General features: G+C 27.6%; 1 protein-coding gene and 1 long non-coding RNA gene across 3 annotated transcripts in view; one reads left to right on the forward strand and one right to left on the reverse strand.

Annotated features, from left to right (window-relative positions):
• The window catches only part of Oamb (Octopamine receptor in mushroom bodies), a 190,012-nt gene that overhangs the window by 107,529 nt on the left and 66,037 nt on the right, over positions 1 to 16,446 (reverse strand). For both annotated transcript variants that reach the window (XM_088199107.1, XM_088199108.1), the window contains exon 2: positions 5,558 to 5,751. The gene's annotated coding sequence lies outside the window, so the exon portion shown is untranslated. The remainder of the gene's footprint in view (positions 1 to 5,557; positions 5,752 to 16,446) is intronic.
• Positions 2,804 to 4,805, forward strand: LOC148228117 (uncharacterized). The gene is made up of 2 exons (XR_015811689.1): positions 2,804 to 2,927; positions 3,008 to 4,805. It is a non-coding gene; the product is annotated as an uncharacterized LOC148228117 (long non-coding RNA).

The raw sequence follows: 16,446 nt of genomic DNA on the forward strand, positions 1-16,446 counted from the left end.
CATGCTCTTTTCTTATAATAAATATAAATATTTTATTGCTTTTGGAAATAAAAATAGTAGGAATACATTTATTAATGACTATAATAAATATATTTATTTAAAATATCGGTAAATATTCTGCACAAAATTAAAAAAATCGGATACATTAGTAGTACAATTATGGAATGAAGGTAGTGGTATTGTAGGTTAATCAAATGTATTCATTTAACAATCCAGAACTGACGCTGATCCCCTAGAAATAAAAGTGGGAGTGGTGTCGCATGTAACGAAGAAAGAGATAAAGCATGCTCTTTCGTGTAACGGTACTTCGTCCAGATGACATGGGAATCTTATGAAGCATCCCGTTTCGCTTGAGCTGCTATGTATTATATATACATTTTTCTACATAATCTAAGACGTGCGTAGATAGCGATAAGAGTATTCTCAATAACGTTTTTTAAGTATTTTCGATTAATCGGGGATTTCAAATAAATTATATCGATTCTAGAATGCTTCGAAATAATGTCATAGAGGACATTTTATCCATGTGAAATGCGTTCCTCATAACAAAGCCGAGCATCTTGGAAGATTTATCGCAGACGTTGTCACGTATAACAAAAGTTTCTTTAATCAAAATGTTCCCACTGAGATCGTACGAATAATCTAATGGCAAACAGTATTAATAAAATGACACAGTATGGCCCTTTCCGGCACTAAATAGTTGCATAATTTTGTTGATTTGAATCTAACCTACTCGTCTAACAAATAATGTTCAAATAAATCAAGTCAAGATCTTAAAGAAACGATGCGCTGAAATTAATTAATACAAGATCTGCTAAAAAATTCATTCTTTGCAATTCATGGATTTTTTCACCCTGCGTTTGCAAATAAATGGCGTTTTAGCGGCCTGCTCAAAAGAACCAAAGGATATCAGCGATAGCTAAAGAAACTAAAATGAGATCTATGTAAAACACAAATACCAAAAATATTTGACTTTAGAAACCATTATTGAATTAAAATAAATTTACAAAATGTAATGATTCGGAACTTACGTATGTAAATATTTATACAATTAAAAAGTTGAATGAGATAAATAAAAGATGAAATCAGAAATATCAGTTCCGCCCATTGATAAATATGCTGAGAGAAAGAGAGATAGAATTAAGTTGAATCGTTGATCTTCTCCCTTTTCCCCTTCGAATCTCACTGTGTGACTTGGAGTAAGCAAGAGTACCAAGTCTAGAGAAATACAGCTGATTTTTGGTTTGTTTGTTCAGTCCGGTCCAACTAAGCAGTGACATTAAATTAAGTTGAACCCAATCTTTAAGACAACTTAAAATCTTTACTTTAAAATATGGTTTATATATCCATTTAATACACAATGAAAACAGCTATGTAGCTGTATATAATATATTGTAATTTTGACTAAAAATAAGCATTGGTACGCCACAAGATTTGTACAAAATCATAATTAGGTATATAACGTTTGTGACGATCTGTGTTTCCATTTTAGAAACGGTTAATGAAATATTATATTATAATATTAATAAATGTTTATATTATTAGTAATTAAAGCCTTACAAAAAATGTATTTTCTAATTATTAATTACTAATTTGCTATTTTTAGCATAAATGACAAATAAAAAGAGAAGGAAAGGAAATTGATTCTTTTGTGAGACATTATCTTATGAGTTTAATATTAAGGTTTTAAATTTTACAGTGATATATGTACGTGGAAAAACAAATTTATTTTGACTTTGTGAATGACATATAAACAATAGCCAGCAAATATATAATAATTAGCAATATGTAGAATGAGTCTGATAAAGCTCATTCAGTAATCGAATAATATGTCATTAAATTCAAGCAATATTCACCTATTCACGTCACTGAACAATATGCAAAACAAACAACTGGCAAACTGTGATTTATGCAAATAAATATGCTGCAAAATATTATTAAATTTCAATAGATGTATTCTAATCAATAGTGAAGTAGCTTAAAACATTAAAAAAATATTGTGAAGCGAAAACGCAACAATATATTTATTACAAACTGTTTTGTAGCGATATTTTTAGAGACTATCGCATGCAAAGCTAATGCTATGCAAATGCAATGCAACAGATTTGCAGGTAGTCAGGAGAGCGTTTCTTAGAACGCTCGGGAGAAACACTACTGATACTCTAACAAATTATGTAGTACTACGGGGGGTGGATCCCACTCATCCAGCCCTTAAAAGCTGGATGCCGCTCATTGGGTTAGACTCATAGGGAGCTAGTACTAGTAATGGCGGTGGTTCTTACAATGCATGCTGAAAAGTAGTCACTCTGCTCGCCCGGCCGTCACAAGCTGGGTGCCCACCCACAGGGTTGGACTCGTAGGACCTTATTACCGGTAACAGCAGTGGTGCACGCAATGAATAACACGTTGTTAAACTTCTGCCTAATTTGCCTTTGAAGTGTCTATGCAGACCAAAAAAATTATTTTCTCTTCTCTAATTTGGAACAGTTTTGTAACTGAATTATACATACGGTCTAATCGATTTTGCAGAACGTTTTTGTTTCTACATAGACGACATACAATTTAGAGCATCATAGCTAGAGATACGTGATTATCGCGTTTTGCGATAAATGCGAAATAAAAGCGATAAACGTGATATATGCGAAATTGTTGCGAAATTGTTGAAATATGTGAATAGACGTGAAAAAATTAAAATCGCAAAATAATTATTCCAAATATCGATTCTCAATGTCTATGGTCAGTCTGCCCGAACTCTAGTCATAGACCACAGACAATAAGTTAAGCTGCTTAACTTATTGTCTGCGGTCTATGACGCTACATTGACATTCGCATCTTTTGAGGTTATGTGTTGTTGACATATGCACGCGAGCATACGTTCAGAACTGTTTTCTTCCACAAATTAATGAATTATTCGTCACAATCTCTTGGTGAGTTTACATGTCAAAGATTATTTTATTTTACTTATTACAACGTTTATTAAATATTAATATTATATGTATTTTTTCAGTTTCAACAATATGGGTCGAGCAAATGTTGATATTAAAGAAAGAGCTGCAGCATACAAAAAAGATGGTTTTTATATAAATGATGACAATAATTTGATGTGCCGGCATTGTAATTGTCAGTTAGATTGGAAAAAGAAAGATAATTTAACCAAACATTTACAATCAAATAGCCATAAAAAAAGAGTTTCAAAACCTTCCACAAGTCATACTCGTCAATCAACAATTCCAAACATTGTAGTCAAAAGGCAAGAAAAATCTGCATTTATAAAAAATACCGTTAGCATGTGTCTTAAAGCTAACATACCGCTAGCAAAGTTAGACCATCCTGCAGTGCGACAATATTTTAGTCAATATGTCCAGGGATCTGGTGAATTACCGTGTGCAGATCATTTACGGAGAACATATGTTCCAATATGTGGAGCAGATATGAAGAAAGAAATATTAGAAGAAATAAAAAACAAACCTCTTGTAATAATAGTGGATGAAACTTCTGATAAAATGGGACGATGTGTGTTTGCAGTTTTATTTAAAACAGTGTTACCTGCAAGTGAACAAAATGTGTATTTAGCATCATGTAATTTTTTAGATACAGCTAATGCTACGACGTGCTCGCAAACAATAGTAGATACTCTTAAAGAGTATGAAATTTCGTATTCTGATATTGTAGGATTTGTATCAGATTCAGCGCCATATATGACAGCTTGTTATAAAAGCCTCAATGTTTTAATTGGCAATAAAATGCTTCATTTTCAATGCTGGGCTCACAAAATTAGTTTGGTGGGAAATACATTCATGAAAGAGTTGAAATTGCTGAATGAATACATTAGTAAACTAAAAATAGCATTTTTGCATTCCAGAAAAATGAAATCAAATTATATTGCATTTTTGCAAATATCATACCCAGATCTTCCAGCGGTGCTATTTCCAAGTCCAGTCATAACTCGCTGGAAATCATGGTTCAAATCAGTTAGATATTTGGACACTTATTTTGATGCCTTAATTAATTTTTTTAAAAGCTCGGAATTAAGAAATGTTACAAAAGAAAAAATCATTGAATTATATGAGTCCGATACAATTAGATTAAAAATTGAATGTAAATATGTTAGCGAAATATGCGATAAATTTACCAATTTAATGAACAAACTGGAAGGATCTTTGTACCCCTTTTCTCATTTATTGTGGGAAGAAATTATGGGGATAAAAGATTCCTTAAATTACAATATGGGTGGCATTTTTCCTATCGAAACACAAAACTTACTTCTTGAAAGTAATGAAAATACAAAAAAAGATTTAATAAATATGCTCAAGGAAGCTTCCGGTAAAGCTCTATTGAAACTCGAGTCTCATTTATCTATAAATGAGACTAATCTTTTTTATGAATCATTAAACCAACTGTTCAATCCATCTGTAGCTGGAAGTAAATGCAATTTCCAAAGCGACGAAGTACTATTATTATTTAGGAATTTACCTCTATTTTCGATATTAACAACGATCCAATGTTTAGAGGGTTATTCACATTTTTTTAATAATTTAGTATCTAGTATTAAAAGTGGAGTAAAAACAGACACACTCCAACTCTTACTTGCCACAAAAATAAAACATGTGGAATTTGGTAATGCGGCCATACAATCAATTTGGTGTCCTGCAAACAGTGTAGATGCAGAACGCTACTTTAGCACTTATAATTTAGTTGTCACTGATCGTCGTACTAGACTTAAGGAATCATCCATTGAGACATGTTCTATGCTATATTTTAATAAATTTTAATGTCTTTTATATTAATAAAGAAATTCTCATCTATTTACTTATTTTTTAATGTTTTCTACTACTGAATTGCATATTTTATATTAAATTATGTTTAAAATAAATTAATTAAAATAATAAACGCTAAATAGATGCTAAAATTGTTACTTTATTTGCTCCAAAACGCTAAATTGTAACATCAAAATGCTATTTTTTTCGAAAATAGATGCTAAAAACACGTATCTCTAATCATAGCATAAGTTGCTTTATAGCAATAATTTATTTATATACCATATGAATAGCATCTTTTACATTTTGGTTTTTCATTGTTTTTGCATAACTCGATTGTCTAGTGGTCCCTTTATGTTCAAAATACATAGTAATTTATTAAATTAATTAAATAGAAATACGATTCCTCACAATTGGTAATGCTTTTCATTATAGTTGTTCAAGTGGTGAAGCACTTTGGAAATGCAGGCAATTAAACTCAATGCGATGAAGTTTTATGCTGAAACGTAAATGCATTTCAGACGACGTTTATTAAGAAGGAAAACCTTTCGGGTAAATCATGCCGCATTTAGTTATTTTCTTGAAAACGTAGACACAAACGAGAAAGAGAGAAAGAGATGAAAAAAATTGAAATAAAAGTTTACTTTAGCGTTTGCATTTTATTAAATTAAAAACGCTAAGATAATTAGGGATTTTATCATTTGAGTAGAGGAGTACGTCATTGAATACTATTATATTTCAACTGAATCTGTTTAAAATGTGCTGATGTTATTATTTACAATATCTTATGATTTTACTACCTTACGGTGGGTTTTTAACGTAATCCAGATTATCGAACACGTATTCACTTTGGTATTCCATTATATAACAATAAATCAGAACTTTAATTTATACAGATAGTTTTTTCTTCTAAGCAACTTGTGAATAAACAGGTGGGTGTTTCTTTTTCTCGGTCGAACGTTTGAGTAGCTGCCATTGTCGTTGTTGGTATTTTCTGAAACAAAAATAAAATTATAAAATTAATATTAATATGTTTATGTACGTCGTGAGGGTGCATAATAATGTTGCTACAATTTACTGTATAAATTGTGTTTGTGATTAAGTGACATCTATATTATGCTTATAAGGTTCATACAACAACACAAAAATATCGATTGATTTTATAACCTTTAACGTACGTTTACTTAATGTATGGTATACTTTATTAAACAATAATATTTGGTCACTTGATTCAAAATATAAGGTCAATGTATTTCATGAGATAGTAAAAAAACGTAGTATATTATTTTAATAAATGATATCTGACTTTAATGTTAGATAAATATGTCTGTATTCGGTAAATCTTGTCAAGAAAATTTATAATTCAATTAATGTAAAGAGAGGGATTAGGAAAAAATGTTGATATTCTAAGAAATACTTAATTAGTTTTATGTCTGGTAAAAATTATTGCTATTGAAGCACTTATTTGTAAAGATGTTTTTATGATGAATTATGACTTTTTAATGGAAAAGTTGAAAGGTATAAAATCTTCACTAATAGTAAAAATAAAAATAAAAATCTAATAACTTTTATATTTTTTTTTACAAAATCCCACAAGGGCTTTTTTCCTAGCTGCTTCGAAAGAGAATTAATTTCATTGGCTCGATTACAAATGCTACGACTTTATAATAAATAAAAAATATCTTAAAAAAAGGATTTATTATTAAAGCTGATAAAAAATTAGATTATACGATTGCATACAAGTCACAAAATGAAATTGTAAAATAGCAATAATGTAATTTAATACATATAATCATTTGTACTACTTATGAGTATAGTCTACGTCAGATTATATATAAATGTATATTTTATATAGTATTTACAATATAATTATTCTACAAAATAATTACTATAATTTATTTTATTTTGGGTTTTGAAAAGACTTGTTTGATAATGGCCAGCGTAGCACCATTTGGTTTTAAGTTCGCATCAACTTTCGTGTGTCCAAACTGGGGAGCTGATGTGGAAATTATTGTTAAAGTATTGGCAGAAGAAGTTCCGGATACAAGTATTAATATAAGCACTATGCATCCATTTTTATACGTTTTATAGGCCTGGGGGAGGTTTTGGTCTAACTCACTTTTCTTTGCTACAGCCAAATACGAATATTTGGGGATGTAATTTTTCATAATGGATCTGTTTTATACCTAAAACATTTTTTGTGATACATAACCATAAAATTTTGAAAAGTTTAGCAATTTTGCAACCTAGCAACCTATCGTTTTGCATTCCAATGTGCTGTCATTTGTCAACATAATTCAATAGCTTTTACATTTTAACGGCCATTACTACACAACAGCACTATCAGACAAAAATGCCCAACAATTGATCGTAACGACGGTCAGTTGTTGCTATTAGTCTTGATTGCTATTAGGAAGATCATTTATTACGTTTTTAACGCGTAAGGCAAGTTTTTTTTACAGTTTCAATAAAAAAAATTGTTTCTATTTTAATTTATTTTTCTCAAATATAAAATTATTTATATTTTTGTGCCAGTTAAATAAATTACATTAAATAAATAAATGATTTTTTGAAAATTTTTGTAGTCTTTTTTGTTCAAAATTAAATTTGTATGAATATTCTTAAATGTTTTACAACCGCTGCATTTTTATACAGCTGCATATAAAAATATGGGTCCGTGCTAGATGTTTAAAGATATGTATATTTTTTTAAGCTTTACATAAGTAGCTTGGAAGTATTTAATTGCAAAAAAAATAAATCAAATAAATAAATTATTTTTTGAGACTTTCATTAGGCTTTATTTGTTTAAAATTAGATTTTTATGAATATTTTTAATTTTTTTACAATTGTAGGATTTTTTTTGCATAAAAAAAATAGGTCTGGCTAGATGTTTAAACATATCAATATATATATTAAAGATTTAAATAAGTAAATAAGAAGTATTTAATTGCAAATTTTTTTAAAGATTTTCTCAGCTACTCTAATTGCTCTAATTTTTGCTTTGATGATTTAAAAACTACGTTAATAATCAAATAAGAAGAAACCGCTCCACGTGAGAATCGGCAGGTTGCAAATATGTATGGAAGCTTTCCATATAGTTACGTCATAAAATTTGCTTGTCGATGCTTGTCGACTAAAATCTCATTTTTTTATATACCAAAGAATTTTTTTAATTTTTATATATTTCTATGTTTTTTTATTTCATTTAAGCTTGTTTTCTTAAACAATTATCCAGTTCCCTGTTCATCAAAAATATAAATATATCTATAAATTAATATGTACTGTATTTTTTTTTTTAAATTAAAAACATTAAGAAACCAGCATGTATATATAATACATATGTTATTTGGCAATATTTTTAATAATGATTTAAATGCAAAATCTAAGAAGTTAAATGATTTACAAAAATTTTAGTCTATTTTAGAAACTGGCTGAAAAATAGTAAACACAAAAAAATATCGGATTTTTTACAAATAAAAAGCCTATTTTAAAATTTACCTTGGTAATTTTTTTATAATAAATATAATATAATATATTTTTATATGAATTTGTGGATTTTTATTTTTTTCTTTTTTATATAAATTATCAAATCTAAATTCACAAGGTTTTAATTTAGCCTTTCACGTAAGTTTTGGGTCTTAAAACACATGTAAAAGGCTTATGTATTTGAATCTGACTTTAATGGTTATAAAATATTTCAGATAAAAAAATTAGATTTTACAAATTTATAACCTTTAATATGTACGAGTTTTTGGGCTTAAAATAAGCTGTTTTACACATATAAAGATTAAGAAACTTTTTTTCTTATATAAATATATTACATATAAATAAAAATGCAAATATTGTGAGGATTTATATATATATAAACTTTATGTATTGAAATAATTTATAGAGTGGTCAATCTTTTATTAACTTCAATGAAAACACGTGAAAAATTTTACTTTATGATAATGATATACTAAAGTTTACAGCAATACATATTTTAATGTGAATTTCAATAAATTTAATGTCCCATTGCAAACATACACGTATTTATTTATTGATTTGTTAAATTTACATTGAAACGTTTCTATATAACAAAAATTAAGCTCGCCAGCTCGCAATTTGCACTTTGTATTAAAAAAGTCTTGTCCGACTCATTTCGTGCTTTAGTATGTATTATTCGAAAAGTTTCTACTCTAATAAGAAACTTTTTAAATTTAGAAAAGAAAGCAATTGCGCGGTCTGAAAAATCATTTCAAAAAGGCGAAGGCGAGATTTTTTTAACTTGCTCTGGCCTTCCAAGTAAGCAATAAATAATAATAAAATAAAGGGAAGAATTACCGCAGGGTAGACGAGAATTACCTTTTAGCCGACGTTTAAAGTCACGGTTATACTGTAATAACTTTTTCAATGGCTAAGTACCCGAATAAATAATAGGTTTATATATACTTATGATATATCACTCAATTATTTAATCATATGTAATAATATATTTATATAAACATAAAAAATTTTTTAGATCGTATATATCATATATATGATACGTTTGATCTCGAATGTATACATATTTGTTTCAAATCTTGGGTAGAATATGGCTAGGTATAAATAAATTTTACGTTTTATTTAAATAACTCAATCAACTAAAGGGTTGTATATATATATAAAAAAAAATATAATAAAATGTCTATGACTGAAAAAATTGAATTTGTCGAGCTTTCTATAAATAAAAGAGTACTGTATAAATAAATAGAAGTAAATTGCTTTTAGCCTGTGTATATAAAAATATAAAATCGCCAACCCTTTTTGGAGACTGTCCTACGCTACACAACGTCTCGTCTGCAACTTCCGTGAAATTAATTAACGGTACAATTATTCGGTGAGAAATTGCGAGCTTCCCGCGTCAAGATCCCGTTCCGGCCCCCTGTCAAGGGACTTCCGGTGCTTTCGCTGTCCGCGACAGGGGCGACATGCACTTGACGAGTGTCCTCCGCTTATAAATTAATTATGGAATACGCAGAACCCATTTTCGGAGGGCACCTAAATGGGCTGATGGGCCCTTCGCAGTAGCGGCGCCGTCTAATTAGAAGAAGAAGGAAACGCACACTAGACCTGGTGGAAATTTAATTTCCTTTCCCACGTCGAATCCTCCTTCGTAAAGCGGTTACGCTTTGAAGCGAAATTTGATCACGGACGCGATTCAGCATCGATCCTATGTGCGAAAATTGTATGCGGATTAAAAATAGACATTTTCTTAAGCGCCAGAGAGAATCGTCTTTATACGAGACTGCTTTTGTGTAGATAAAATGTTTAAACATGTCAAATAACATCAATGAAATGAAACAAATGTATTTTGCTCACGTATAAATAATTTAACATAAATTGCTAACCTACCACCCATTTAATCAGATATATCGATGGCCTTAAGTGTAAATTTTGTAAAAGACGTAAAATAATATTGATCGTTTTTTAAAGAATAATATAGTATAGGTATTTAATGTGATAGAAAATTAATATCTTTTATTTTAAAATATTTTAAGCCAAGTATTTAACTGCAAATTATTTATAAATAATTGTTCTGTACAAAATAATTTTACGTAAAAATGCAGATATATATTGTATTTTCAGTATATAATATTCAATAAAAATTATAAGATTATTTTTCATTAAACTCTCTAAAACTTATTCCACACAAAGCAACAAAAACGGCAAGAGCAAAAATATTCAGAGAGCAGCAATAATATTCAGACATGGCTCAATTAATAAAAAGTCACGAAGAGCCTATAAAATATCAAGTGGAGTTGCAGTTTTAATATTTTGCATTACTGCCAATGTTTCATACTAAAAGCTTTGAATTTAAAATTTAATCTCGCTTTTAAATATTTTTTATATTCAATAGCGAGATCTGCACCATATTTTTTAATTTAACTTTATTTTGAAGACATGTTTTTCAGTTGCTAATAATACCAATCTATATTATTTAAAGCAAAACTTGTCAAAAACTATGTATCTTAAATAATTATTTTGGCGATTAAATTAGATATATTTTTTTTATTTTACATTGTAAATGGCTGTCGTCTTCTATACACAATTAAAGGATCAACTCATGCTTTAAAATTATAATTAGCAAGTTTGATTTGTGATAAAGTAATTCAACTGTCTAAGAAAAAATGAGTTTGTTCGTTAAAATGAGACACCACTTGGAGAAACTTTTTAACAGCTTAAGTTGCAAAGTACGTGCCATAGATCAGAAAGATTAAAGATATGCGCTGCTTAAAAATATATAACGTGTGCATTCAGGTTTTCCATTGAAACATCAAATCGTCACATCAAAAAGAAGCGGACAACTAAATTTTTCAAAAAGGTAGCCATGGATCGCAGACAACCGAGAATCACTAAGCTTCCGCTTCCGAGTTGGATGTATCTGATATTTTAAAGCTCTCCAACCTGAAATTTATTCAAAAAAAGGCCAACTAAACTTTAGACTTTCGAAAATCGCAGAAACCGACGCTTCTCTTTTTGCATTCACTGGTCCAGCTTAACATTTGAAATCCAGAGTAAACCTACTTCGAAAACGCCTGAAGACTACAAATGAACCCACTATCGCACAATAAATTAAATAACTTTGGCAATAAATAAATCCACTAACCCAAAGTCCCAGAAATAAATAGTAAATATAAATAAGTATTTTAGCAAACTGGAATAATATTTATTATCCACTTTTTTACGCATTGTATATATAAATAAAGTTTAATGTTTTTATTGATCGTTCATGAAGCTGCATACAGTGCATCTTTTTAAATTTTGACCTCTGGTATATATGTATATATAGGTGAAAATCTTAATATTTAATTGTTTATATGTATCTTCTACTTAAAATATAAAAAATTTTGTTTGAGGTACAGATACAGAATTCGACGAATCAAACAAAAATAAATTCTGCTATACTAAAAATAGAAAGCATAGTATAAATAACATAATTATATACAAACATGAGCAAACTATACTGAATTCGAACAAATAATCTAAATTATAGTTTTGATTGAAAAACTACATATTGGTCATTTACAATACATATATTGCACACCTATCACTCATTAAAGCAAAATAAATGTGTACGTTGATTTAATGTTTTGCCTATGAAAAACAGTATATCTGGAAAAAGATCATTACTTTATTTAAATTGATCAACATAAGTAACATAGTTGTTAGTCTATATAGCTCATAATTATCGAAGAAAACTATAAATAGTTATAATCCAATCAACATATACTTATTTTCGTACATTTCTAACAATAGATTGGACCTATTTTTAGACAAATCGTAGTGATGCTTTCAATGATAATAAACTTGAGATGGTTTTTATGATTTCTCACTAATTAGAAAATGTTGCAGAATAGTGGAATTATAAAGTAATTTTAATATTAAATACGCTGCTAATTTACACTTATGACTCACACCTGTTTTTAAAACAATTTTTTTATAAAAAAATATTTAATCTATTGTTACATTTAATACTATCTTCCAATAGTAAGCTATGCGATGCTAAAATATTCTTAGCTTGTTTTCTGAGGAAAATTAAAATATATAAAATATAATTAAAATTACTATATTATTAAAAATATCAGATAGAAAATAACTACTTATGTAATTTGCGATCTAAGTATAATGTTATTATCACGAATATTAAACAATCAGATTTATTAATTAATCTAAAGATTTCTCATTTAAAGAAATTATCATCAAATCAGAAATATATTTCAAGGTCAGAGAAGGTCTTTTTGATGTAACGATATTGTTCATCAAGCTAAAAGCTCGCTCACTTTCAGCGCTGCTAATTAAAAATGTTTCTTTAATGGACCAGGCTTTATCTACAGCATTTAGAATTTTACATTGTAACTTTTTAGTTTCATTTAAAACCATATATGTACATCGAAATCATATAAAATAAAATTTATGTCAGTATTATAAATTTCATTTCTTTCTAAGGAACTGTAACATATGTACATACATACATATATCAAACATGTAATTTAGTTTAATATATTCACAGTGCCCATTATTATAAATTTTAAGTTGAATATTACTTTGCTGCATTTATTATCATTTTAAGACTTATTTTTTTTAAAAAAACATAATTTTAACTAAGGGTTGTATAACTATTTTTATTAATAATAAAATTAGTATTATTTTACTCCAAAGTTTTATTGCTTCTGAGAAAATTGGCGATTATTATATAATTATCATTCCGATTGATCATCATGGATTATGTTTTTCTATCTTTTCCTAATTTCGTGATGAATAATTTAAATATGGTCTTGCATAGTGATATTTATATATTTTAAACTGTACTAGTAGTTATAATTAATCATTAAAATACATGTCATTAATTTTCAGTCTAGTATCTCACTACTTACTTAATAATAGTTGATTGTGTTAACTTTATTGTAACGGAATGGTTTACTTCATTGTAACTAACGACTATCATAGTGCAACCACCGAATATTAACAATAAATAAAACCGTTTTTTACAAAATACAAAATTTAAATTTAGGCAAAATAAATATTTGCTAACTAGTTTTTTCTTGCGTCAAGTGCTTCATTAAATATAAGTGTAGCGCACATAATAATTTATAGTTTATACAAGGAATAAATGGTTTTAATAAGGCGGACTACTTAAAATATTCAATAGTTATTAATGGGTATGAATAATTCAAAGATTCAAAATAGATGTGAAAGGGTGAACGAATGAATGAGTGAGTGAGACGAAAAACATAACATTTGAAGGTGGACAGAGTTGAAACAAAGCTTTCGCGAATAAATCCAAGTGGCTTTTAAACTGATTAAGGCTTAGCCGGAACTCGTCTTTATGGGCAGATAAATGCGGAGCTTTTATCCTTTTAAAGCGCTATTTCGGTTTGATGGACACGCTCCAATCAGGTGGATTGATTAAATGTTAAATATGGTGTGAAATTAATTCGCACGTAGAAAAATATATACAAGTACAAGGTATAATATTGACCGTTAAGGGTAAACAATGAATGTGTGTATATAAATACTTTTTTAGTAAATATTTTCATATCATTCAGAATTTATAATAATTTTGCACATTTTTATATAATTGTTTTAATTTAATAAATGTTTTATACGGCCTTAATTTTTTTATTAAAATGAGATATATTTTACAAAATTAGTTTTTTATAGTTTTTGATCAACTCATTTAGTAATTTGGTAGCCAAGTGCTTCATTGGTTAGTTTTTTAATTTTGTTAATGTTATCTCTTAACATTTCTTGAAAAAGCGTATTTATTGGGTATAAGTACGTGATTTATTTAAGCTATTTTTAAATGTTTTACAGCATTAAAAATAAATGTAATAAAGCTTTTGATTTTTTTATGAAGTTGTTAAAAAAATGTTATTTTTTTTAATATTCAGATGCTTTGTTATTTACCATAATGTTATTATTCACCATTCTTAAAAATAAATAAATTAAAATGTTTTTCTAGGTTAAATATAAAAAATATTTCAACTATCTTTTACAAAAATAAAAACTATTTTACAGAATTAAAAAATAAAGTTATACACCTGAAGTTGTTATAAAACATATTTGTATTTTTTAACCGAGTTATTATTTCAAACAAAGAATAGAAAATAGAAATAAATATTTATTGCTGATATTTTTGGATAATAAGAAGCATGATTTATATGAAAATTTACAGTTTTAGTTGATTTTTTTGAAAAGCTATTATTTTAACTGTAAACAATTTTAGTAAAAATCTTAGCACCTTAAAACTCTACCATTAATATATTTTAGCTAAATATATTAACTTATTATCAAAGTAAAATATTATACAAATCACTGCAAAATACTTATTCACATATTGTAGACATTATATATTAATATGTATGTCTATATCTAAATAATTTTAATATAATTTAAAACAATGTTTTTTATACAAAAAAAGAACGATACAGGAGGAAAAATTTACAGTGTTTTTTATTAAATATATAAATTAATCATAGCAAAACGAGACTATGATTTAATAATATATTGATTCAGTTAAAAGCAATGTTTAATGTTAAATTTAAACCAACTTATTTTAAATTTCTGGCAAAATTTGTGTAATGAATCAATTTTAATCTTTAATCATGTTAATCAATTGTCGAAAATATAGCAATTATATGTAAGTTCTGTGTAATTAAATTTACGTTCACCCTCTGTAATGCAGTTTTCTTAATACTTTTAATTTTATGTCATCAAAAAAATGATAAAAAAATAATCAACTTTTCTTAATTTTAATTTGCAAAATTTTCATTAATGTTCGTCATACTAAAAATTATTTTTTTAACTAGTATTTTTCTGCAAACTTTTAACACATAATTCGAAAATATTATTTTATAAAGAACATAATATAAATAATATTAATAAGTATATTTCCAAACACACATAATTTTAATTATTATGCAGTTATTATTTTTAATTCATAAAAAAATATTTAAATGTCACAAGTAGAATAAGTTATTGAAATATTGAACACATATGTGATTGGTGCATCGATTGTGACTGTCACATAATAAAGCAAAAATATTTTTATATCCAGAATCCCATTGATTTCTAGCAATTTTGCGTCACAGTTCGAGCGGCTTCAATTCCCTATTCGACTAAACAGTAATTAAATCACAAGGACAGTCGTTCAATATGAGGAATTGTATGTATTTAACAAAAAACATTGTATAGAGTCAATGTTAAAAGCAAAATACGAACAAAGCTGAATAAATATAAAGTAATTCAATTAAACACCTAAATACATACATCCACAAACTAAATACAATTTTTTTTTTAAATTTGATCGAAAAATTCAACAAACCAAAACCGATTGTTATAAACTTACTTTATTATACTAAGATAATCTGATCCATTCATTATGTTGACAGAGAGTCATAATACCGGTAGCTTAAGCGATTTAATTAAACATAAATATTGTTATTGTTTAAGGGTGTGCGATAATAGATTCTCAGATGTGCTTTTCCCACGTTGGGTTGTAAAGGTATACCTTTGGTAAATAAAAGGCAATTCGGACAAAAGATTCCTACGATAGCCGTTTGTTTGACACGCCTTACCCAAAGGTAAGCGCATCTACTTTGATGATGAAAGCAGATATTTCAGTTTGTGTCACTTAAAAGGCTTATTAATAATCTGCGAAATTGTATAAGCTTATTAATAATCTAGGACCTTTCTGTATGTGCTTTATACGAAATATATGGGTAAATATAAATAATTTCGCACGTTCATTTATGCTAAACCGAAATCGCAATGCCTTAGGTTGTGTACTTAAATGTTTCTGACGGATTATTAACGTTTTAGTTAATTCTAAAATTAACTTGTAACGTGTTAAATTAATGTTTAATTACATAGTCATAACGCTTGTATTAATATAAAATATAAAGTTGCATATTTTTCAACATTTTTTACTAGAAAAAATAAAGATCTTCGTCACAGATGTACATGAAAATATCACAGATGTACATGATCAACCCAAAGAATCGTAATATTTAAATAGTAGATACTCAAAAATAATAATAGTAGAACTTAAAAATTATCGCAAAAATATTTTTGGCGCCAGGGGCGTGCCAAATACAGTGCGTGATAAATTAGGCTTTATATATATTATTTTTATAATAATATCTTATTTATTCCATTAATAAAACAT

This window comes from Plectrocnemia conspersa, unplaced genomic scaffold, assembly GCF_051122295.1.
Source record: "Plectrocnemia conspersa isolate PC_06_02 unplaced genomic scaffold, ASM5112229v1 ptg000012l, whole genome shotgun sequence".
In the NCBI taxonomy this organism is placed as follows: Eukaryota; Metazoa; Arthropoda; class Insecta; order Trichoptera; family Polycentropodidae; genus Plectrocnemia; species Plectrocnemia conspersa.